The sequence below is a fragment of the Lagenorhynchus albirostris genome, chromosome 7 (assembly GCF_949774975.1).
Source record: "Lagenorhynchus albirostris chromosome 7, mLagAlb1.1, whole genome shotgun sequence".
Classification (NCBI taxonomy): Eukaryota; Metazoa; Chordata; class Mammalia; order Artiodactyla; family Delphinidae; genus Lagenorhynchus; species Lagenorhynchus albirostris.
The window spans coordinates 26,845,596-26,869,475 of record NC_083101.1 but is presented as its reverse complement, the minus strand read 5'-3'; the positions used below and the strand labels follow the sequence as shown (position 1 = coordinate 26,869,475).

Sequence of the window (23,880 nt, the reverse complement as noted above, 5' to 3'; positions counted from 1 at the left end):
GCTAAGCATGAGGTAATGCAAACACAAAAGCCATCCAGGGCTCATATTAGATTAGTCCTCCTAGTCACTGATCCTTGTTCAAATTCAAGAAGAGAGTGTGGGACCAGCATCAAATTCACTGTGGTCAGAGCCTCTGTTTATGGTCTCCATTAGCCAGTTGAAGAAAATCCCTTCCTTACCCCTGCCTTAATTGGTTTCTGGGCACTATAGTCCCCCAGTGCCATTGTTATCTTGTTCAGTATGAGCTCAGGTGCAGTTTTCTGTGTATGCTTGGAGCTAACTAGACAGCTCTAGTTACCAGGAGCAACTTTTGTAGGAAACATTCCCCAAATATGTTCAAAGAAAAGGACTGGAATTCTGAGAAACTTATCTTCCTTGAGGTGTGCTTGGGAATTACATCTTTAAAAAAAAAAAAAACTTTGTGGAAGTGAAAATTAATTATCTATAATCCCAGGGGTTTTCTTCCCAGTAGTAATCAAATAAGCTCACATCAAACTAACTCTTCTGCAGATAACAACTGTAAACTTCAAAATAAAATATAAAAAATAAAAATATAAAGGCTGAAGAGTGAGCAGGCACAGGCACATTTTGAAGGAAAGTCTGTATTTGGAAAAGGGAATAGCACTTGGTGATTCTTCTCCCATGTGTTTGTGTGTGTGTGTGTCTATTTGTATGTGTGATTTTTTAGAATACATTTTTATTTTTTGCATTTTATTTTATTTTTTTAAACAGCACGTTCTTATTAGTTATCCATTTTATACATATTAGTGTATATATGTGAATCCCAATCTCCCAATTCATCACACCACCACCTGTGTGTGTGATTTTTAGCCAGAAGGCAGGCCCTAGTCTGTACCATTCAGGTTTGCTAAAACACAGATACAAAATCTGGAATTGATCTTTCCTAGAGAAGCAGTAAACAGGGTTCAGGGCAACCGTGGGTGCTAGAAAGTGAGGGATAGGGTGGGTATTGGAAAGGAGAGAACCAGAGAGGGAAGCCCTATATTATGTGCATAACTCTATCCAGATATCTGGTTGACCCTCGAACCATGTATACACAAAACAGATTAGAAGCAGAATAGTTAAAGCTTAATAACTGAATTGAAATTTGAGTTACTATCCAAGAGACAGAGTTTGCATTTTGAGGCCAAGTTAATTGCCTACTTAAGGAAGTCAATAGTCTTTAAAGGAATATAAAAGAATCCAAAGTCTTTACAATATAACATCACATTATCCATGATATAATGCAAAAAATTCCTTAGCATGAGAAGAAACAGTAGAGAAAATAGAGATGACAGCAAAAATATAAAAAGTTCATCTCCACTGGCATTAAAAATAAGACTAAATGAATAATTAATTTTAACTCATCAAATTAGCAAACGTTTTAAAAATATTCTATGTTAGCAAGGGATAGAATATTTGGACCCTCATCTGAGGCTGTTTGAAGTATTAATACATTTCTTAAAAATCAATCAGGCTTGATATATATGCCTAAAACAGTTTATATACCCTTTGACCCAATAATGTCACTTGTAAAAATGTATTCCAAAGAATTACCAGCTGTGCAAAGAATTTTATACAAGGATATTTCTAAAATATTTATAATAGAATGAAAAAAATAATCTAAATATCTAAGACTAAAGGGATGGTTATAACAAATATAATGGAATAATTTACAAGCAATTAATCATGAGGTTTTTTTTGTTTTCTTTTTTTTTTTTACATCTTTATTGGAGTATAATTGCTTTACAATGGTGTGTTAGTTTCTGCTTTATAACAAAGTGAATCAGTTATACATATACATATGTTCCCATATCTTTTCCCCCTTGTGTCTCCCTCCCTCCCACCCTCCCTATCCCACTCATCTAGGTGGTCGCAAAGCACCAAGCTGATCTCCCTGTGCTATGCAGCTGCTTCCAACTAACTATTCTACGTTTGGTAGTGTATATATGTCCATGCCACTCTCTCACTTTCTCACAGCTTACCCTTCCCCCTCCCCATATCCTCAAGTCCATTCTCTAGTAGGTCTGTGTCTTTATTCCTGTCTTATCCCTAGGTTCTTCATGACATTTTTTTCTTAAATTCCATATATATGTGTTAGCATATGGTATTTGTCTTTCTCTTTCTGACTTACTTCACTCTATATGACAGACTCTAGGTCCATCCACCTCACTACAAATCACTCAATTTCATTTCTTTTTATGGCTAAGTAATATTCCATTGTATAAATGTGCCACATCTTCTTTATCCATTCATCCGATGATGGACATTTATGTTGTTTCCGTCTCTTGGCTATTGTAAATACAGCTGCAATGAACATTTTGTTGCATGATTCTTTTTGAATTATGGTTTTCTCAGGGTATATGCCCAGTAGTGGGATTGCTGGGTCAAATGGTAGTTCTATTTGTAGTTTTTAAAGGAACCTCCATACTGTTCTCCATAGTGGCTGTACCAATTCACATTCCCACCAGCAGTGCAAGAGTGTTCCCTTTTCTCCACACCCTCTCCAGCATTTATTGTTTCTAGATTTTTTTGATGATGGCCATTCTGACTGGTGTGAGATGATATCTCATTGTAGTTTTGATTAGCATTTCTCTAATGATTAATGATGTTGAGCATTCTTTCATGTGTTTGTTGGCAATCTGTATATCTTCTTTGCAGAAATGTCTGTTTAGGTCTTCTGCCCATTTTTGGATTGGGTTGTTTTTTTGTTGTTATTGAGCTGCATAAGCTGCTTATAAATTTTGGAGATTAATCCTTTGTCAGTTGGTTCATTTGCAAATATTTTCTCCCATTCTGAGAGTTGTCTTTTGGTCTTGTTTATGGTTTCCTTTGCTGTGCAAAAGCTTTTAAGTTTCATTAGGTCTGATTTGTTTATTTTCGTTTTTATTTCCATTTCTCTAGGAGGTGGGTCAAAAAGGCTCTTGCTGTGATTTATGTCATAGAGTGTTCTGCCTATGTTTTCCTCTAAGAGTTTGATAGTGTCCAGTCTTACATTTAGGTCTTCAATCCATTTTGAGCTTATTTTTGTGTATGGTGTTAGGGAGTGTTCTAATCTCATACTTTTACATGTAGCTGTCCAGTTTTCCCAGCACCACTTATTGAAGAGGCTGTCTTTTCTCCACTGTGTATTCTTGCCTCCTTTATCAAAGATAAGGTGACCATATGTGCGTGGGTTTCTCTCTGGGCTTTCTATCCTGTTCCATTGATCTACATTTCTGTTTCTGTGCCAGCACCATACTGTCTTGATTACTGTAGCTTTGTAGTATAGTCTGAAGTCAGGAAGCCTGATTCCTCCAGCTCCGTTTTTCGTTCTGAAGATTGCTTTGGCTATTCGGGGTCTTTTGTGTTTCCATACAAATTGTGAAATTTTTTGTTCTAGTTCTGTGAAAAATGCCAGTGGTACTTTGATAGGGATTGCATTGAATCTGTAGATTGCTTTGGGTAGTAGAGTCATTTTCACAATGTTGATTCTTCCAATCCAAAAACGTAGTATATCTCTCCATCTATTTGTATCATCTTTAATTTCTTTCATCAGTGTTTTATAGTTTTCTGCATACAGGTGTTTTGTCTCCTTAGCTAGGTTTATTCCTAGATACTTTATTCTTTTTGTTGCAGTGGTAAATAGGAGTGTTTTCTTGATTTCACTTTCAGATTTTTCATCATTAGTGTATAGGAATGCCAGAGATTTCTGTGCATTTATTTTGTATCCTGGTACTTTACCAAATTCATTGATTAGCTCTAGTAGTTTTCTGGTAGCATCTTTAGGATTCTCTATGTATAGTATCATGTCATCTGCAAACAGTGACAGCTTTACTTCTTCTTTTCCGATTTGGATTCCGTTTATTTCCTTTTCTTCTCTGATTGCTGTGGCTAAAACTTCCAAAACTATGTTGAATAAGACTGGTGAGAGTGGGCATCTTGTGTTTTTCCTGATCTTAGTGGAAAAGCTTTCACTTTCTCACCACTGAGGACGATGTAGGCTGTAGATTTGTCATATATGGCCTTTATTTTGTTGAAGAAAGTTCCCTCTGTGCCTACTTTCTGCAGGGTTTTTATCATAAATGGTTGTTGAATTTTGGCGAAAGCTTTCTCTCCATCTATTGAGATGACCATATGGTTTTTCTCCTTCCATTTGTTAATATGGTGTATCACATTGATTGATTTGCATATATTGAAGAATCCTTGCATTCCTGGAATAAACCCCACTTGATCATGGTGTATGATTCTTTTAATGTGCTGTTGGATTCTGTTTACTAGTATTTGGTTGAAGATTTTTGCATCTATGTTCATCAGTGATATTGGCCTTTAGTTTTCTTTCTTTGCGACATCCTTGTCTGGTTTTGGTATCAGGGTAATGGGGGCCTTGTAGAATGAGTTTGGGTGTGTTCTTCCCTCTGCTATATTTTGGAAGAATTCGAGAAGGATAGGTGTTAGCTCTTCTCTCAATGTTTGATAGAATTCACCTGTGCAGCCTTCTGGTCCTGGGCTTTTGTTTGTTGGAAGATTTTTAATCACAGTTTCAATTTCCATGCCTGTGATTGGTCTGTTCATATCTTCTATTTCTTCCTGATTCAGTCTTGGCAGGTTATGCATTTCTAACAATTTGTCCATTTCTTCCAGGTTGTCCATTTTATGGGCATAGAGTTGCTTGTAGTAATCTCTCATGATCTTTTGTATTTCTGCAGTGTCAGTTATTAATTCTCCTTTTTCATTTCTAATTCTGTTGATTTGAGTCTTCTCCCTTTTTTTCTTGATGAGTCGGGCTAATGGTTTATCAATTTTATTTATCTTCTCAAAGAGAACCAGCTTTTAGTTTTATTGTTCTTTGCTATCATTTCCTTTATTTCTTTTTCATTTATTTCTGATCTGATCTTTATGATTTCTTTCCTTCTGCTAACTTTGGGGTTTCTTTGTTCTTCTTTCTCTAATTGCTTTAGGTGCAACATTAGGTTGTTTATTCGAGATGTTTCCTGTTTCTTAAAGTAGGATTGTATTGCTATAAACTTCCCTCTTAGAACTGCTTTTGCTGCATCCCGTAGGTTTTGGGTCATCGTGTCTCCATTGTCATTTGTTTCTAGGTATGTTTTGATTTCCTCTTTGATTATGTCACTGATCTCTTCGTTATTAAGTAGTGTATTCTTTAGCCTCCATGTGTTTGTATTTTTTACAGATCTTTTCCTGTAATTGATATCGAGTCTCATAGCATTGTGGTTGGAAAAGATACTTGATACAATTTCAATTTTCTGAAATATTCCAAGGCTTGATTTGTGACCCAAGATATGATCTATCCTTGAGAATGTTCCATGAGCACTTGAGAAAAATGTGTATTCTGTGGTTTTTGGGTGGAATGTCCTATAAATATCAATTAAGTCCATCTTGTTTAATGTATCATTTAAAGCTTGTGTTTCCTTTTTTATTTCCATTTATGATGATCTATTGGTGAAAGTGGGGTGTTAAAGTCCCCTACTATGAATGTGTGACTGTTGATTTCCCCTTTTATGGCTGTTAGTATTTGCCTTATGTATTGAGGTGTTCCTATGTTGGGTGCATAAATACTTACAATTGTTATATCTTCTTCTTGGATCGATCCCTTGATCATTATGTAGTGTCCTTCTTTGTCTCTTGTAATAGTCCTTATTTTAAAGTCTATTTTGTCTGATATGAGAATTGCTACTCCAGCTGCCTTTTTATTTCCATTTGCATGGAATATCTTTTTCCATCCCCTTACTTTCAGTCTCTATGTGTCCCTAGGTCTGAAGTGGGTCTCTTGTAGACAGCATATATATGGGTCTTGTTTTTGTATCCATTCAGCCAGTCTGTGTCTTTTGGTGGGAGCATTTAATCCATTTACATTTAAGGTAATTATCAATATGTATGTTCCTATTCCCATTTTCTTAATTGTTTTGGGTTTGTTATTGTAGGTCTTTTCCTTCTCTTGTGTTTCTTGCCTAGAGAAGATCCTTTAGCATTTGCTGTAAAGCTGGTTTGGTGGTGCTGAACTCTCTCAGCTTTTGCTTGTTTGCAAAGGTTTTAATTTCTCCATCAAATCTGAATGAGATCCTTGCTGGGTAGGGTAATCTTGATTGTAGGTTTTTTTCCTTCATCGCTTTAAATATGTCCTGCCAGTCCCTTCTGGCTTGCAGAGTTTCTGCTGAAAGATCAGCTGTTACCCTTATGGGGATTCCCTTGTGTGTTATTTGTTGTTTTTCCCTTGCTGCTTTTAATATGTTTTCTTTGTATTTAATTTTTGACAGTTTGATTAATATGTGTCTTGGCATGTTTCTCCTTGGATTTATCCTGTATGGGACTCTCTGTGCTTCCTGGACTTGATTAACTATTTCCTTTCCCTTATTAGGGAAGTTTTCAACTATAATCTGTTCAAATATTTTCTCAGTCCCTTTCATTTTCTCTTCTTCTTCTGGGACCCCTATACTTTGAATGTTGGTGCGTTTAATGTTGTCCCAGAAGTCTCTGACACTGTCTTCAGTTCTTTTCATTCTTTTTTCTTTTTTCTGCTCTGCCGTAGTTATTTCCACTATTTTATCTTCCAGGTCACTTATCCGTTTTTCTGCCTCAGTTATTCTGCTATTGATCCCTTCTAGAGTATTTTTAATTTCATTTATTGTGTTGTTCATCGTTGCTTGTTTCCTTTTTAGTTCTTCTAGGTCCTTGTTAAATGTTTCTTGCATTTTCTCTATTCTATTTCCAAGATTTTGGATCATCTTTACTATCATTATTCTGAATTCTTTTTGAGGTAGACTGCCTATTTCCTCTTCATTTGTTAGGTCTGGTGGGTTTTTATCTTGCTCCTTCCTCTGCTGTGTGTTTTTCTGTCTTCTCATTTTGCTTATCTTACTGTGTTTGGGGTTCTCCTTTTGCAGGCTGCAGTTTCGTAGTTCCCGTTGTTTTTTGGCGTCAGTCCCCAGTGGCTAAAGTTGGTTCAGTAGGTTTTGTAGGCTTCCTGGTGGAGGGGGCTAGTGCCTGTGTTCTGCTGGATGAGGCTGCATCTTGTCTTTCTGGTGGGCAGGTCCACATCTGGTGGTGTGTTTTGGGGTGTCTGTGGACTTATTATGATTTTGGGCAACCTCTCTGCTAATGGGTGTGGTTGTGTTCCTGTCTTGCTAGTTGTTTGGCATAGGGTGTCCAGCACTGTAGCTTGCTGGTCGTTGAGTGTAGCTGGGTGTTGGTGTTGAGATGGAGATCTCTGGGAGATTTTCGCCCTTTGATATTACATGGAGCTGGGAGTTCTCTTGTGGACCAGTGTCCTGAAGTTGGCTCTCCCACCCCAGAGGCTCAGCAGTGACTTCTGGCTGCAGCACCAAGAGCCTTTCATCCACACAGCTCAGAATAAAAGGGAGAAAAAGTTGGAAGAAAGAAAGAAGGAACCATGGAACGATGGAAGGAAGGGAGGGAGGGAGGAAAGAAAGAAAGAAAGAAAGAAAGAAAGAGAAAGTAAGGAGGGAAGAAAGAAAATAAAATAAAGTAAGGTAAAATAAAATAAAGTTATTAAAATAAAAAATAATTATTAATATTTTTTAAAACTAATTAATTAATATTATTAATTAATTATTAATTATTAATAAAATTATTAATTAATATTATTATTAATTAATAATCTTTTTTAAAAAGAAGAAAAGACAGAAAACGGAAGGATAGAACCTTAGGACACATGGTGAAAGCAAAGCTATACAGACAAAATCTCACACAGAAGCATACACATACACAGTCACAAGAAGAGGAAAAGGGGAAAAAATAATAAATCTTGCTCTCAAAGTCCACCTCCTCAATTTGGGATGATTCATTGTCTATTTAGGTATTCTACAGATGCAGGTACATAAAGTTGATTGTGGAAATTTAATACGCTGCTCCTGAGGCTGCTGGGAGGGCTTTGTTCGCACAGCTCCTGGGATTCAGCTTTGGATTTGGCCCCGCCTCTGCGTATAGGTCGCTGGAGGGCGTCTGTTCTTCACTCAGACAGGACGGGGTTAAAGGAACCACTGATTCAGGGGCTCTGACTCACTCAGGCCGGGGGGAGGGAGGGTCGTGATGCGGGGCGATCCTGCAGTGGCAGATGCCGGCGGGACGTTGCACCAGCCTGAGGCGCGCCGTGCGTTCTCCCGGTGAAGTTGTCCACGGATCCCAGGACCCTGGCAGTGGCGGGCTGCACAGGCTACCCAGAAGGGAGGTGTGGAGAGTGACCTGTGCTCGCACACAGGCTTCTTGGTGGCAGCAGCAGTAGCCTTAGCACCCATGCCCATCTCTGGGGTCCGCTCTGTTAGCCGCGGCTCGCAGCCGTCTCTGGAGCTTCTTTAAGCAGAGCACTTAATCCCCTCTCCTCGCGCACCAGGAAACAAAGAGGGAAGAAAAAGTCTCCTGTCTCTTCGGCAGCTCCAGACATTTTCCCGGACTCCCTCCCGGCTAGCTGTGGTGCACTAGCCCCCTTCAGGCTGTGTTCACACCGCTAACCCCAGTCCTCTCCCTGCGATCCGACCGAAGCCCGAGCCTCAGCTCCCAGCCCCGCCCGCCTCTGCGGGTGAGCAGACAAGCCTCTCGGGCTGGTGAGTGCTGGTCAACCTCGATCCTCTGTGCGGGAATCTCCCCGCTTTGCCCTCCGTACCCCTGTTGCTGTGCTCTCCTCCGAAGCTTCCCCCCTCCGCCACCGGCAGTCTCTGCCCGCGAAGGGGCTTTCTAGTGTGTGGAAACCTTTCCTCCTTCACAGCTCCCTCCCACTGGTGCAGGTCCCGTCCCTATCCTTTTGTCTCTGTTTATTCTTTTTTCTTTTGCCCCACCCAGCTACGTGGGGAGTTTCTTGGCTTTTGGGAAGTCTGAGGTCTTCTGCCAGCGTTCAGTAGGTGTTCTGTAGGAGTTGTTCCACGTGTAGATGTATTTCTGATGTATCTGTGGGGAGGAAGGTGATCTCCACGTCTTACTCTTCCACCATCTTCCCCGTCTCCTCCTAAATCATGTTTTAAGTGACTATTAAAGACATAGGGAAATTCTCAGGGTATAGTATTGAGAGAAAATGGGAGAGTATAAAGGAGACATACAGACAATTTTAATTTTCTTTTTTATATTTTCCTATATTTCCCAAATTTTCTACACAGAATATGAATGCCTTTTATATTATTAAAGAAATAAGATTTTTAAAAAACCATGTATATCTGCTATAGGTATAACAAAGCGAATTTTCAAAGTTGCTCATCTGGCTGACCTGTTGGTACTTTGCTTTAGCTTCCTCTCCTGCTCCTCTGCCAACCCCACACTCTTTAATTTATGTTCACTTACTGTCACCCTTTTCCCTCACAGAGGATATCTATTCCTGTTCAAGACTGGCCATTCTTTCTGGGCTTCAGCTCCTTCCTGGCTTGCATTCATGGGGACTTCAGTTCCTTAGTTATCTGTTTTGTTTGTTTGTTTTATGGCCATGCCACTCGGCATGCGGGATCTTAGTTCCCCAACCAAGGATCTAACCCTAACCCTAACCCTAACCCTAACCCACAACCCCTGCAGTAGAAGAAATGGAGTCTTAACCACTGAACCACCAGGGAAGTCCCAATTCCTTGGTTATCTGGATCTCTTCTGCTATCTTCAGCCTCTCCCTCTGTTCATTGCAAAATTGTCAATGGAATCAAGATGGTCTGAGTCACTGGTCTTGCGAAAACACTTTTAAAAATACCCATTGTGTTTTGTTTTATTTTGTAAAGTGGAAATAATTTTTTGAGAGGATTCCAAACATATTTTTTTCACTGTACAAAGAAAAAGTAAGACAATGCAGAAGTTAGAAAACAGAAAGCAAATATCTCTACTTTATCTCTACTCAGACATCATCCCACACTCTTTATCTACTTTTAGAATGGGGATAGGTTGGTACAACCTATCTATATTAGCATGGATGGATGGATGGATTGCTGGATAAATGGACAGCTAGTTTGGGGTTGGATGGGCTCACACATTACAGCTTGGGACCATGACAAAAATAATTCTAACGTTATTCTTTTGAATAAACAGAATAGTTAGGAAAAACTCTTAAAAGAACATATAATGGAGGAGGAAGGTGCCTTCCAGAAACTAAAATGAACTATAATAAATTTTAATATTGAGGTATTGCTTACCCACATTTTTCATATAATTTCTTATATTACCAACATCTTGCCATGATAATGTGAATCTATATCATTTTAATTGTGCATGGTTTCTTTTTTATTGATATTCTACTTAGTTTTAAAAATGTTCTATAAAATGAATATTTAGCTTGTTTCAGGTATTTTAATAAATATGCTTTAATAAATGTCTTTCTGTACATATTTTTGAGAAGTTTTCTCATGATTTCCTTAGAAGTAGATTTGTTGGATCTGAGTCATGTTTCAAATTTTGATGTGAATTGCCATTTTTCTCTTCAGGAGAAGTGGGCTAATTTATATATTTCAACTAGCATTTTGTGAGAGTCCTCATTTTTCTGCCTCCTTATGAACTCTTGATATTATAAATTTTGTAAATTGTTGCCAATTTAATAGGTGAAAAATAGCTTTTTGTTTAAATTTGAATCCTTGATTCTTTATTGAAGTTTTGCATCTTTTCAGATGCTTATTATTAATCTTTCAAATTTATTTTGATTTTTCCAGTTCATATCTTTTGACTCTTTTTATCAATATTTTTTTATTGAAGTATAGTTGATTTATCATGTGTTAATTTCTGCTATACAGCAAAGTGATTCAGTTATAAATATATATACATTCTTTTTTAATATTCTTTTCTATTATGGATTATAACAGGATAATGAATGTAATTCCCTGTGCTGTACAGTAGGACCTTGTTGTTTATCCATTCTCTATATAATAGCTTACATCTGCTCAGCCCAACCTCCCACTCCATCCCTCCCCCAATCCCCTCTACCTTGACAACCACCAGTCTGTTCTCTATGTCCATGATTCTGTTTCTGTTTCATAGATAGGTTCAGTAGTGTCATATTTTAGATTCCACATATAAGTGATATCATATGGTATTGGTCTTTCTATTTCTGACTTACTTCACTTAGTATGATAATCTCTAGTTGCATTCATGTTGCTTGCAAATGGCATTATTTCGTTTTTTCTTTTTAACATCTTTATTGGAATATAATTGCTTTACAATGGTGTGTTAGTTTCTGCTTTATAACAAAGTGAATCAGTTATACATATACATATGTCCCTATATCTCTTCCCTCTTGCATCTCCCTCCCTCTCACCCTCCCAATCCCAGCCCTCTACGTGGTCACAAAGCACCAAGCTGATCTCCCTGTACTATGTGGCTGCTTCCCACTAGCTATCTATTTTACGTTTGGTAGTGTATAAATGTCCATGTCAATCTCTCACTTTGTCCCAGCTTACCCTTCCCACTCCCTGTATCCTCAAGTCCATTCTCTAGTAGGTCTGCATCTTTATTCCTGTTTTGCCCCTAGGTTCTTCGTGACATTTTTTTTTTTAAGATTCCATATATATGTGTTAGCATATGGTATTTGTTTTTCTCTTTCTGACTTACTTCACTCTGAATGACAGTCTCTAGGTCCATCCACCTTACTACAAATAACTAAGTTTTGTTCCTTTTTATAGCTGAGTAATATTCCATTGTATATATGTGCCACATCTTCTTTACCCATTCATCTGTTGATGGACATTTAGGTAGTTTTCATGTCTTAGCTATTGTGAATAGTGCTGCTATGAACATAGGGGTACATGTATCTTTTTGGATTATAGTTTTGTCTGGATATCTGCCCAGGAGTGGGACTGCTGGATCATGTGGTAATTCTATTTTCAGTTTTCTGAGGAACCTCCATACTGTTTTCCACAGTGGCTGCACTAACTTATATTCCTAGCAACAGTGTAGGAGGGTACCCTTTTCTCCATGCATTCTCCAGCATTTGTTATTTGTAGACTTTTAATGATGGCCATTCTGACCAGTGTGAGGTGGTACCTCACTGTAATTTTGATTTGCATTTTTCTAATATTTAGCAATGGTGAGCATCTTTTCATGTGCCTATTGGCCATCTGTATTTCTTCATCATATCTTTTGACTCTTTATTTTACCTTTTTAGCAAAATAATACATATGCATAGTTTAAAAGTTCCACTAGAACAGAAGGATTACTAGCAAAAATTAGCATTTGTCTGTCCCATATTTCTTACCCTCCCAATTCTGCTACCCAAAGGTAACCATGCTCAACTCTTGTAATGGTTTCTTCTGATATTTAATTTCATGTTTCTAAATTATTTGCTTCTGTGTTCCTTTTTTATTTTTAAATTTCAGATATTAATTGTTGATTTCCTACTAGGTAAAAGGAAGATTTAGCTTTCTTTCAATGTTCTCCCCATCCCACCCTGTCCATACAGACATATTCAGTTCTCTCTGACCATCCTTTCAATGCAGATACATCATAATTTGGGGCTAAATTTATAATTCACTATTTACATCATTATTACATGAATATAATTCATAGCTCAGTAAGTATAGTACATAGTTTAGGTTTTCTTTCTGGTTCAGCTTTTTGTTTTGCCTGGAGTTAATAATTGTCTCGTTTGGGGGCTTGCACTTTATCTTCCATGTACACAAATCTCTATCACCAAAATTTCTGTGAGAGTGCTAAAACTCTTAATAGTTAAACATTATAGGTGATCTATAATTTCCTTTTAAAAAATGTGTCCATCATTGTGTTCCAATCTCAGCTAGGTGATATTTGGGCCCATTGCAAAAATATGCTCCTAGGACCTCCTATCCCCATTATTGAAATCCCCTTACAGCAGCCTTGTGTTTCAGCTTCTGTTCTCCTGGACCTCATTTCCTCCTTTTCCCTAATTTTGTTATAGGATGTAACTGCAGTATAATACTGAGAAAGGGTACATGGAACCATTTTATTTTTGAAAACTTATATGTCTAAAAGTATGTTTTTCTACCCTCACACTTGATTTGATAATTTGCTTGTATATGTAACTCTAGGTTGGACACTACTTTTTCCCTCAGAATTTTAAAGGCATTTTTCTCCACTGTTTGCAGTATCCATGGTGTTGTTGTTAACAAGCCCAACGCTGTTTTGATTCTTGATCTCTTGTATTTTTGTCTTTCTTTCTGGACGTTTTCAGAATCTTTTCTCTATTCTTTTTTTTTTTTTTTTTTTTTTTTTGGCTGCTTGGGTCTTGGTTGCTGCGTGCGGGCTTTTCTCTAGTTGTGATGAGCAGGGGCTACTCTTCATTGCAGTGCATGGGCTTCTCATTGTGGTGGCTTCTCTTATTGTAGAGCACGGGCTCCAGGCACGCAGGCTTCAGAAGTTGTGGCTTACGGGCTCTAGAGAACAGGCTCAGTAGTTGTGGCACACAGGCTTAGTTGCTCTGTGGCATGTGGGATCTTCCTGGACCAGGGGTCGAACCCATGTCCCCTGCATTGGCAGGCATATTCTTAGCCACTGTGCCACCAGGGAAGCCCTCTTTTCTCTATTCTTAAAGCACTAAAATTTCATGATGTACTTGCAGGTTCTTTTTTATTACTTGGGCTGATTGGTAGGAGAAGACTTTAGGTAAATTTGTGTCTGTTTGTTTTAGGAAATTTTTGTATTATTTCTTTGATAATTTCTCCATGTTTTCTGTCTTTCAGACATACACATGTACTGATTCTTTCTGGAACTCCTATTGGTTAGACCTCTTGAATTAATTCTCTAATTTCTCATATTTTAGCTCCCATTTTCTCTCATTGGCTGATTGTTCTAGAAAAATTTCTAGACTCTAAGACCTTCCAGTTTCTACTGGATATTTTATGTTAGCAATCATATTGTCATGTTGTGGTTTTTTTAATTCTCTGCATGCTCTCTTTTTATAATGTCTTGTTCTTTTTTCTTCATGAATTCCATGTCTTCTCTTATTGTTATGAAGGTATTATATTTTTAACCTTTCTTCTCCTTGTATTATAGCTTTACTTCTCTGTTAATTTTGGTTTCTGTCTTTCATACTGGAGTCTTTCCACATAAATCTTGTGACCCTTGTCAATCTATATTTTGGAATCAGACATTGGAATGCTAATTAAAAGCTATGAGTAGAGGCACAGGGTTGGTATGCTTATGGAGCAGAATGCCATTACCAAAGCATCAGAGTCACTCACCTTTCTGTTCTCTGTACTAAGATTTTTTAAAATGTTATTGACATCTCCCATTTGTGTTGTCTCTTCTGTTGTATTTTTTGTCTTCAGGTCCATACTTTGTCATTCCTTTATTGTCATTATACTGGATTTCTTGGAGGGAACCAAAATAAATGTATGTGTTCAAGCTGTGATGCTTAACTGGAAATCTATACCCACTTTTTTTCCATTGAGATGTTTGTCTGTGTCCTGTCATTTTAATAATTCTATATATAGTAACAATATTTATTTAAATATGTTTTATTTCATTTTTCATTTGCTCCTAATTATTTGACATTCTCTACAAAAAAATTTAATCCTTATATAGTCAAATTTCTCAAGTGTATCATCATGTCTAGAAAAAATTCCTCATACTAAAATTTTCTGCCATATGTTTTTCTATTTTTTTTAAAAAAAGCTGAGCTTTTAATTTTTAAACAATTTTTATTTATTTATTTTTGGCTGTGTTGGGTCTTCGTTGTTGCGCATGGGCTTTCTCTAGTTCTGGTGAGTGGAGGCTACTCTTCGTTTTGGTGTGTGGGCTTCTCATTGTGATGGCTTGTCTTTGTTGCAGAGCACGGGCTCTAGGTGCACGGGATTTAGTAGCTAAGGCATGCGGGCTCAGTAGTTGTGGATCACGGGCTTAGTTGCTCTGCGGCATGTGGGATCTTCCCAGACCAGGGCTCTAACCCGTGTCCCCAGCATTGGCAGGCAGATTCTTAACCACTGCGCCACCAGGGAAGTCCCTCTATTTATTTTATAATTTTCCTAATTAAATTTTTTACTTTGAATGTAATTTTGTTTATGTTGTGTATGGATATCAGTTTATTTTGTAATAACTGGAAATTAAAGCAACATCTGACAATTTGTTCTCACCATTCTTATAATATATCTATATTATATTTTATATTCTCATAAATCTTGGATCCATTTCTAGGTTCTCTATTTTATGTCTCTAATAGCCACACCCATTGCCGGATCTGTATTACAGTTTAAAGATACTCGTTTTGTAGTGCATTTTGATATCTTCAATGACAGATGTCCCCACTCCTTGTTCTTCTCTCTTATGTATTCTTCTTATGGCTCCCAACTGTATTTTTTGAAATGAAATTTGGGTCAGTTTACCACTTTGAAAAAACTTCATTGTAATTTTTAATAGTCTGTATCAAATTTTAGATTAATTTAAGAGAGAATTCACACTCTTACTTGTTTGAGTCTTATCTAGAAACATGAGTGTCTCAGGGATATTCAAGTCTTCTTTCACAGTTTTCTTTACAGAGGTTCTGTACATATTTTCCGTAAGATGTAATTTTATTCCAGCTATTATTTCTATACATAAATACCATAGATTTTGAAATTTGCTTACCTTTTCAAATTCTGTCATTCTATTATCTTTGAACAATTTTAATTAAATTTTCAATATTTTAATTTATTATTCAATAAATATTTCAACTCCTACTAAGTTCCAGAAAGTATTAGCCATTCAGGACATAGTGTTAAATAAGAAGAGACGTGGTGGAGGGACCTTCAAGATGGCAGAGGATTAAGACGTGGAGATCACCATCCTCCCCACAAATACATGAGAAATAAATCTACATGTGGAACAACTCCTACAGAACACCTACTGAACACGGGCAGAAGACTTCAGACTTGCCAGAAGGCAGGAAACTCCACACATACCTGGGTAGGGAAAAGGAAAAAGAAAAAACACAGACAAAAGAATAGGGGCGGGACCTGCACCTCCGGGAGGGAGCTGTGATGGAGGAAAAGTTCCACACACTAGGAAGACCCTTCACTGGTGGAGACGGGGGGTGGGCTGGGAGGAAGCTTTGGAGCCACGGAGGAGAGTGCAGCAACAGGGGTACAGAGGGCAAAGCGGAGAGATTCCCGCACAGAGGATCGGTGCCGACCGGCACTCACCAGCCCGAGAGGCTTGTCTGCTCACCTGCTGGGGTGGGTGGGGGATGGGACCTGAGGCTCCAGCTTCAGAGGTCAGATCCCAAGGAGAGGCCTGGGGTTGGCTGCGTGAACACAGCCTGAAGGGGGCTAGTGTGCCACAGCTAGCTGTGAGGGAGTCCAGGGAAAAATCTGGAACTGCCTAAGAAGCAAGAGACCATTGTTTCACGGTGCACGAGGAGAGGGGATTCAGAACACCACCTAAAGGGTCTCCAGAGACAGGTGTGAGCCATGGATATCAGTGCAGACACCAGAGACAGTCATGAAACGCACAGGTCGCTGCGGCAGCCACCAAGAATCCTGTGTGCAAGCACAGGTCACTATGCAAACCTCCCCTCCCGGGAGCCTGTGCAGCCCGCCACGGCCAGGGTTCCGAGATCCAGGGACAAGTTTCCGGGAGATCACATGGCACACCTCAGGATGTTACAGCATCATGCTGGCCTCTGTGGCCACAGGCTCACCCCACATTCTGTACCCCTCCCTCCCCTCGGACTGAGTGAGCCAGAGGCCCCTAATCAGCTGCTAATTTAACCCCATCCTGTCTGGGCAGGGAACGGATGCCCTAAGACAACCTACACTCAGAGGTGGGTCCAAATCCAAAGCTGAACCCTGGGAGCTGTGCAAACGAAGAGAAAGGGAAATTTCTCCCAGCAGCCTCAGGAGCAGCGGATTAAATCTCCACAATCAACTTGATGTACCCTGCATCTGTGGAATACCTGAACAGACAAGGAATCATCCCACAATTGAGGCGGTGGACTTTCGAAGCAATTGTAGACTTGGGATTTGCTTTCTGCATCTAATTTGTTTCTGCTTTTATGTTTATCTTAGTTTAGTATTTAGAGCTTATTATCATTGGTAGATTTGTTTATTGATTTGGTTACTCTCTTCCTTTTTTTAAATATATACATTTTTTTTTCCTCTTCTCTTTTTGTGAGAGTGTATGTGTATGCTTCTTTGTGTGATTTTGTCTATAGCTTTGTTTTACCATTTCTCCTAGGGTTCTGTCTGTCTGGGTTTTTCTGGGGTTTTTTTTATTACTATAGTTTTTAGTGCTTGTTATCATTGGTGGATTTGTTATTTGATTTGGTTGCTCACTTCTTTCTTTTTCTTTGACTTTTTAATTTTTTTATTTTTAATAATATTTTCTTATTTTTCAGTTTAATAACTTGATTTTATTTTATTTATTTATTTTTCTTTCTCACTTTTCTTCTGAGCCGTGTGGCTGACAGTGTCTTGGTGCTCCGGCCGGGTGTCAGGCCTGAGCCTCTGAGGTGGGAGAGCTGAGTTCAGGACAATGGTCCACCAGAGACCTCCCAGCCCCATGTAATATCAAACGGTGAAAGGTCTCCCAGAGATCGCCATCTCAATGCTAAGACCCAGCTCCACTCAGTGACCAGCAAGCTACAGTGCCGGACACCCCATGCCAAACAACATGGCATAAAATCATAATAAGTTCACAGACACCCCAAAACACACCACCAGGCGCAGTCCTGCCCATCAGAAAGACGATATCTAGCCTCATCCACCAGAGCACAAGCACCAGTCCCCTGCACCAGGAATCCTCCACAACCCACTGAACCAAAGTTAGCCACTGGGCGCAGACACCATAAACAATGGGAACTATGAAATTGCAGCCTGTGAAAAGGAGACCCCAAACACAGTAAGTTAAGCAAAATGAGAAGACAGAAAAACACACAGCAGATGAAGTAGCAAAATAAAAACCCACCACATGAAACAAATGAAGAGGAAATAGGCAGTCTACCTGAAAAAGAATTCAGAGTAATGATAGTAAGGATGATCCAAAATCTTGGAAATAGAATGGAGAAAATACAAGACATGTTTAACAGGGACCTAGAAGAACTAAAGAGCAAACAAACAGTGATGAACAACACAATAAATGAAATTAAAAATACTCTAGAAGGAATCAATAACAGAAAAACTGAGGCAGAAGAACGGATAAGTGAGCTGGAAGATAAAATGGTGGAAATAACTTCCAGGGAGCAGAATAAAGAAGAAGGAATGAAAAGAATTGAGGACAGTCTCAGAGACCTCTGGAACAACATTAAACACACCAACATTTGAATTATAGGGATCCTAGAGAAGAAGAGCAAAAGAAAGGGTCTGAGAAAATATTTGAAGAGATGATAGTCGTAAACTTCCCTAACATGGGAAAGGAAATAGTCAATCAAGTCCAGGAAGCACAGAGAGTACTATACAGGAAAAATCCAAAGAGAAACATGCCAAGACACATATTAATCAAACTATCAAAATATAATACAAAGAAAAAATATTAAAAGCAGAAAGAGAAAAGCAACAAATAACATACAAGGGCATCCCCGTAAGGTTAACAGCTGATTTTTGAGCAGAAGCTCTGGAAGCCAGAAGGGAGTAGCAGGACATATTTAAAGTGATGAAAGGGGAAAACTTACAACCAAGATTACACTAGCCAGCAAGGATCTCATTCAGATTCAATGGAGAAATTAAACACTTTACAGATAAGCAAAAGCTAAGAGAATTCAGCACCACCAAACCAGCTTTACAACAAATGCTAAAGGAACTTCTCTAGGCAGGAAACACAGGGAAGGAAAAGACCTACAATAACAAACACAAAACAATTAAGAAAATGGGAATAAGAACATACATATCGATAATTGACCTTAAATGTAAATGGATTAAATGCTCCAACCAGAAGACATAGACTGGCTGAATGGATACAAAAACAAGACCCATATATATGCTGTCTACAAGGGACCCACTTCAGACCTAGGGACACATACAGCCTGAAAGTGAGGGGATGGAAAAAGATATTCCATGCAAATGGAAATCAAAAGAAGGCTAGAGTAGCAATTCTCATATCAGACAAAATAGACTTTAAAATAAAGACTATTACAAGAGACAGAGAAGGACAAAACATAATGATCAAGGGATCAGTTCAAGAAGAAGATATAACAATTTCAAATATTTATGCACCCAGCATAGGAGCACCTCAATATATAAGGCAAACGCTAACAGCCATTAAAGGGGAAATTGACCATAACACAGTAATAGTAGGGGACTATAAAACCCCACTGTGGCCAATGGACAGATCATCCAAAATGAAAATAAATAAGTGTGGGATTTCCGTATGTATGAAATTAAATTCGATTTTCTCCTTTTAAAAAAAACGGAAAATAAAAAAAGAAACAAAGATTTAAATGATACATTAAACAAGATGGACTTAACTGATATTTATAGGACATTCCATCCAAAAACAACAGAATACACTTTCTTCTCAAGTGCTCATGGAACATTCTCCAGCATAGATCATATCTTGGGTCACAAATCAAGCCTTGGTAAATTTAAGAAAATTGAAATTGTATCAGGTATCTTTTCTGACCACAATGCTATGAGACTAGATATCAATTAAAGGAAAAAAATCTGTAAAAAATACTAACACATGGAGGCTATTCAATACACTACTAAATAACCAAGAGGTCACTGAAGAAATCAAAGAGGAAATCAAAACATACCTGGCAACAAATGACAATGAAAACATGACAACCGAAAACCTATGGGATGCAGCAATAGCAGTTCTAAGAGGGAAGTTTATAGCAATACAATCCTACCTCAAGAAACAAGAAACATCTCAAATAAACAACCTAACCTTACACCTAAAACAATTAGAGAAAGCAAAAAAAAAACCCAGAAGATAGCAGAAGGAAAGATGTCATAAAGATAAGATGAGAAATAAATGAAAAAGAAATGAAGGAAATGATAGCAAAGATCAATAAAACTAAAAGCTGATTCTTTACGGAGATAAACAAAATTGCCAAACCATTAGCCAGACTCATCAAGAAGAAAAGGGAGAAGACTTAAATCAATAGAATTAGAAATGAAAAAGGAGACGTAACAACTGACACTGCAGAAATACAAAGGATTATGAGAGATTACTACAAGCAACTCTATGCCAATAAAATGGACAACCTGGAAGAAATGGACAAATTCTTAGAAAAGCACAATCTTCCAAGACTGAACCAGGAAGAAATAGAAAATATAAATAGACCAATCACAAGCACTGAAATTGAAACTGTGATTAAAATCTTCCAACTAACAAAAGCCTAGGACCAGATTGCTTCACAGGCAAGTTCTTTCAAACATTTAGAGAAGAGCTAACACCTATCCTTCTCAAACTCTTCCAAAATATAGCAGAGGGAGGAACACTCCCAAACTCATTCTACGACACCCCCATCACCCTGATACCAAACCAGACAAAGATGTCACAAAGAAAGAAAACTACAGGCCAATATCACTGATGAATATAGGTGCAAAAATCCTCCACAAAATACTAGCAAACAGAATCCAACAGCACATTAGAAGGATCATACACCGTGATCAAGTGGGGTTATCCCAGGAATGCAAGGATTCTCCATATACACAAATCAATCAATGTGACACACTGTATTGACAAACTGAAGGAGAAGAACCATATGATCTTCTCAATGGATGCGTTAAAAACTTTTGACAAAATTCAACACCTATTTATGATAAAAACCCTCCAGAAAGTAGGCATAGAGAGAACTTACATCAACATAATAAAGGCCGTATATGACAGACCCACAGGCAGCATCTTTCTCAATGGTGAAAAACTGAAACCATTTACAGTAAGATCAGCAACAAGACAAGGTTGCCCATTCTCACCATTGTTATTCAACATAATTTTGGAAGTTTTAGCCACAGCCATCAGAGAAGAAAAAGAAATAAAAGGAATCCAAATCGGAAAAGAAGTAAAACTGTTACTGTTTGCAGATGACATGATACTATACATAAAGAATTCTAAAGATGCTACCAGAAAACAACTAGAGCTAATCAATGAATTTGGTAAAGTAGCAGGATACAAAATGAATGCACAGAAATCTCTTGCATTCCCATAGACTAATGATGAAAAATATGACAGAGAAATTCAGGAAACACTCCCATTTACTATTGCAACAACAAAAAAATAAAATCTCTAGGACTAAACCTACCTAAGGAGACAACAGACCTGTATGCAGAAAACTATAAGACACTGATGAAAGAAATTAAAGATGATACAAACTGATGGAGAGATATACCATGTTCTTGGATCGGAAGAATCAACATTGTGAAAATGAGTATACTATCCAAAGCAATCTACAGATTCAGATCTTTCCCTATCAAACTACCAATGGCATTTTTCACAGAAGTAGAACAAAACATTGTACAATTTTTATGGAAACACAAAAGACCCCAAATAGCCAAAGCAATCTTGCAAAAGAAAACAGAGCTGGAGGAGTCAGGCTCCGTGACTTCAGACTATACTACAAAGGTACAGTAATCAAAACAGTATGGTACTGGCACAAAAACAGAAATATGGATCAATGGAACAGCTAGAAGTCCCAGAGATGAACCCATACACATATGGTCACCTTATCTTTGACAAAGGAGGCAAGAATATGCAATTGAGAAAAGACATCCTCTTCAATAAGTGAGAGAGTGGCATGGACAGATATACACTACCAAATGTAAAATAGATAGGTAGTGGGAAACAGCCTCATAGCACAGGGAGATAACCTCAGTGTTTAGTGTCCACCTAGAGGGGTGGGATAGGGAGGGTGGGAGGGAGGTGCAGGAGGGACAGCATATGGGGATACATGTATATATATAGTTGATTCACTTTGTTATACAGCAGAAAGTAACACAACATTGTAATGCAGTTATACTACAATAGAGATGTTAAAAAAAAAAGAAGAGACATGGTTCTTGCCCTTGGATAGATAATTATATCATTTTGAAATGATGATTACATTTTCCTTTCCAATTATTTTTCTTACTTATTTTTATTATTCTATCGATTGACTTAGATCTCCAATCCAATATAGAAAAACAATAAGGATAAGCTTCATCTTTCTTTTATTTATAACATTTGAACAAATATGTCTAATATTTCTCATTAGGTGTGATGTTTGCTGCTAGAGTCTGATTTTTGAAAACTCTATTATGTTAAGGAATTTTCCTTCTGCATTCTGTTTATAAAAGGTTTATAATCACGAATGTTGAATTTCATTAAAGCCCATTTAATTGTTAATGTAATTAACATGTTAAACCATCCTTGAATTCCTGGAATAAACCCCACTTGGTAATTTCAGAGTGTTCTGTTTTTATCCTGCTTGACAGAATCTAATAATGTTTTATTTAGGATTCTTGTATCTTTAGGAATAAAAAGATTGATCTATAGTTTTCTTTTACTGTGATCTTTTTTAGGTTTGATATTAAAATTACGCTAACCTCAAAGTGAATGGGAAAGTTTCCCAGAGCTCTGTTTTTAAAGACATATTTATTTAATAAATATTTTCAAAAGCAGAGTAATTTTCTTGCCTTTGAAAATTTGAAAGAGTTCACAGACATAATTAGCCATATTTATTCTTTAATGATGTCCCTTTGATGCCTATTCAATTTTATCTTTGGTTATTGATCTGCTCATTACTTGTTTTCTTAAGAACCAACTTGGGAACATACTTTTCCCTTGAAAATCATCCATCTATTTTATTAAATGTATTGGAATAAAGCAGCATTTATTATTCATTTGTGAGTTTTAAAATGTCTTCCGGACCTGTGATTTTCATCACCCTCTCAATCCTCGTTTATTTGTGTTTTCACTCCTTGAACCTTTGTTAAATTTCTCAGAGGGCTATTTATTGGGGTTATGCTTTTCAGTGGTTTAAATACATTTTTCACTGTCTATAATTCTTTGATCGTTGATATTTATTGTAGAGAAGAAGAAGACACCTGGGTTTAATTTTTTACCTTAAAAGTAAAAGCTAAGATGTAACTATTTGAACAGATAACAGAGTAAACAGGAATAGAATAGGGAGCTGTAGAGGTGTATCTGAGAAATAACTAATTTGGGGGCCAAATGTAGACCCATTGTATCTGTGCAGAGAGGATAGGATTTACCAGAGCCCATGTCTGGTAAATTATGTGGATAGTTTCTATGTAAGATCATAGACACTCATAGCATGCAGGAATTGGCTAGAAAATTACTCCCATTTCCTCATTATCTAGATGCAGAAACTAAGCTACAAAGAGTTGAAGTGACTTACTCAAAGTTACACAGCATGCTAATTAGATGATCGAGGACTACTTAATACAATAGAGTTATTTGCACTATACAACACTTTTTTTGTTTTAAAAGAAAATATGTATTTAGGTTAATAGGAAGAAATGCAGGGACACTTCTGTAAATGTTTTATAAATATTGTTTTGATACGATGCCAGACTTCGTCTTCATTTCCTAGGTGAAGAACTAGAGACATAGAGGATTGAAGAAGAGCAAGTCATGACCCACATCAAGTCTGAAACCTCTTTCTGTTGATTGCCTTACCTGTCAGTAACTCAATAAGCAACATTGCCTCTTTCAACAATCAATGAACAGAAATGCTATGAGGAAACAAATTGAGAGAAATCTTCATTCTTGTAAGTATTCACAGAAAAGGCTTTAATTGTTGCTATTCTTTTACTTATTAAAATAGGGAAAATTAAAAGAATGATAATACTCAGTGCTCGCAAGAATCCAGGGAAATTGAGGCCCATATATTATTGTAAAATAACAATCTTTGGAAAGACAAACTAGCCAACTAAGGAGAAATGCTATATGAATGAAGATACTTGTTGTGGCAGTGTCTAATGACAAAAGACTTGAAGCAACATAATTAGTCAGAGGGGAAGGTCTAAGTAAATTGTGGTACACATGAGAATATTGTATAGCTAATGAAAATATCCTTGTCATCAG

At 37.5% G+C, this 23,880-nt stretch overlaps 1 long non-coding RNA gene across 1 annotated transcript in view; it reads left to right on the top strand.

Moving 5' to 3' along the window:
• Window positions 1-23,677, top strand: part of LOC132522808 (uncharacterized) — a 292,973-nt gene extending 269,296 nt beyond the window's left edge. The window contains exon 4 of the long non-coding RNA XR_009541334.1: window positions 23,387-23,677. This is a non-coding gene — a long non-coding RNA (uncharacterized LOC132522808). The remainder of the gene's footprint in view (window positions 1-23,386) is intronic.
• The last annotated feature ends 203 nt before the right edge of the window (window positions 23,678-23,880 follow it).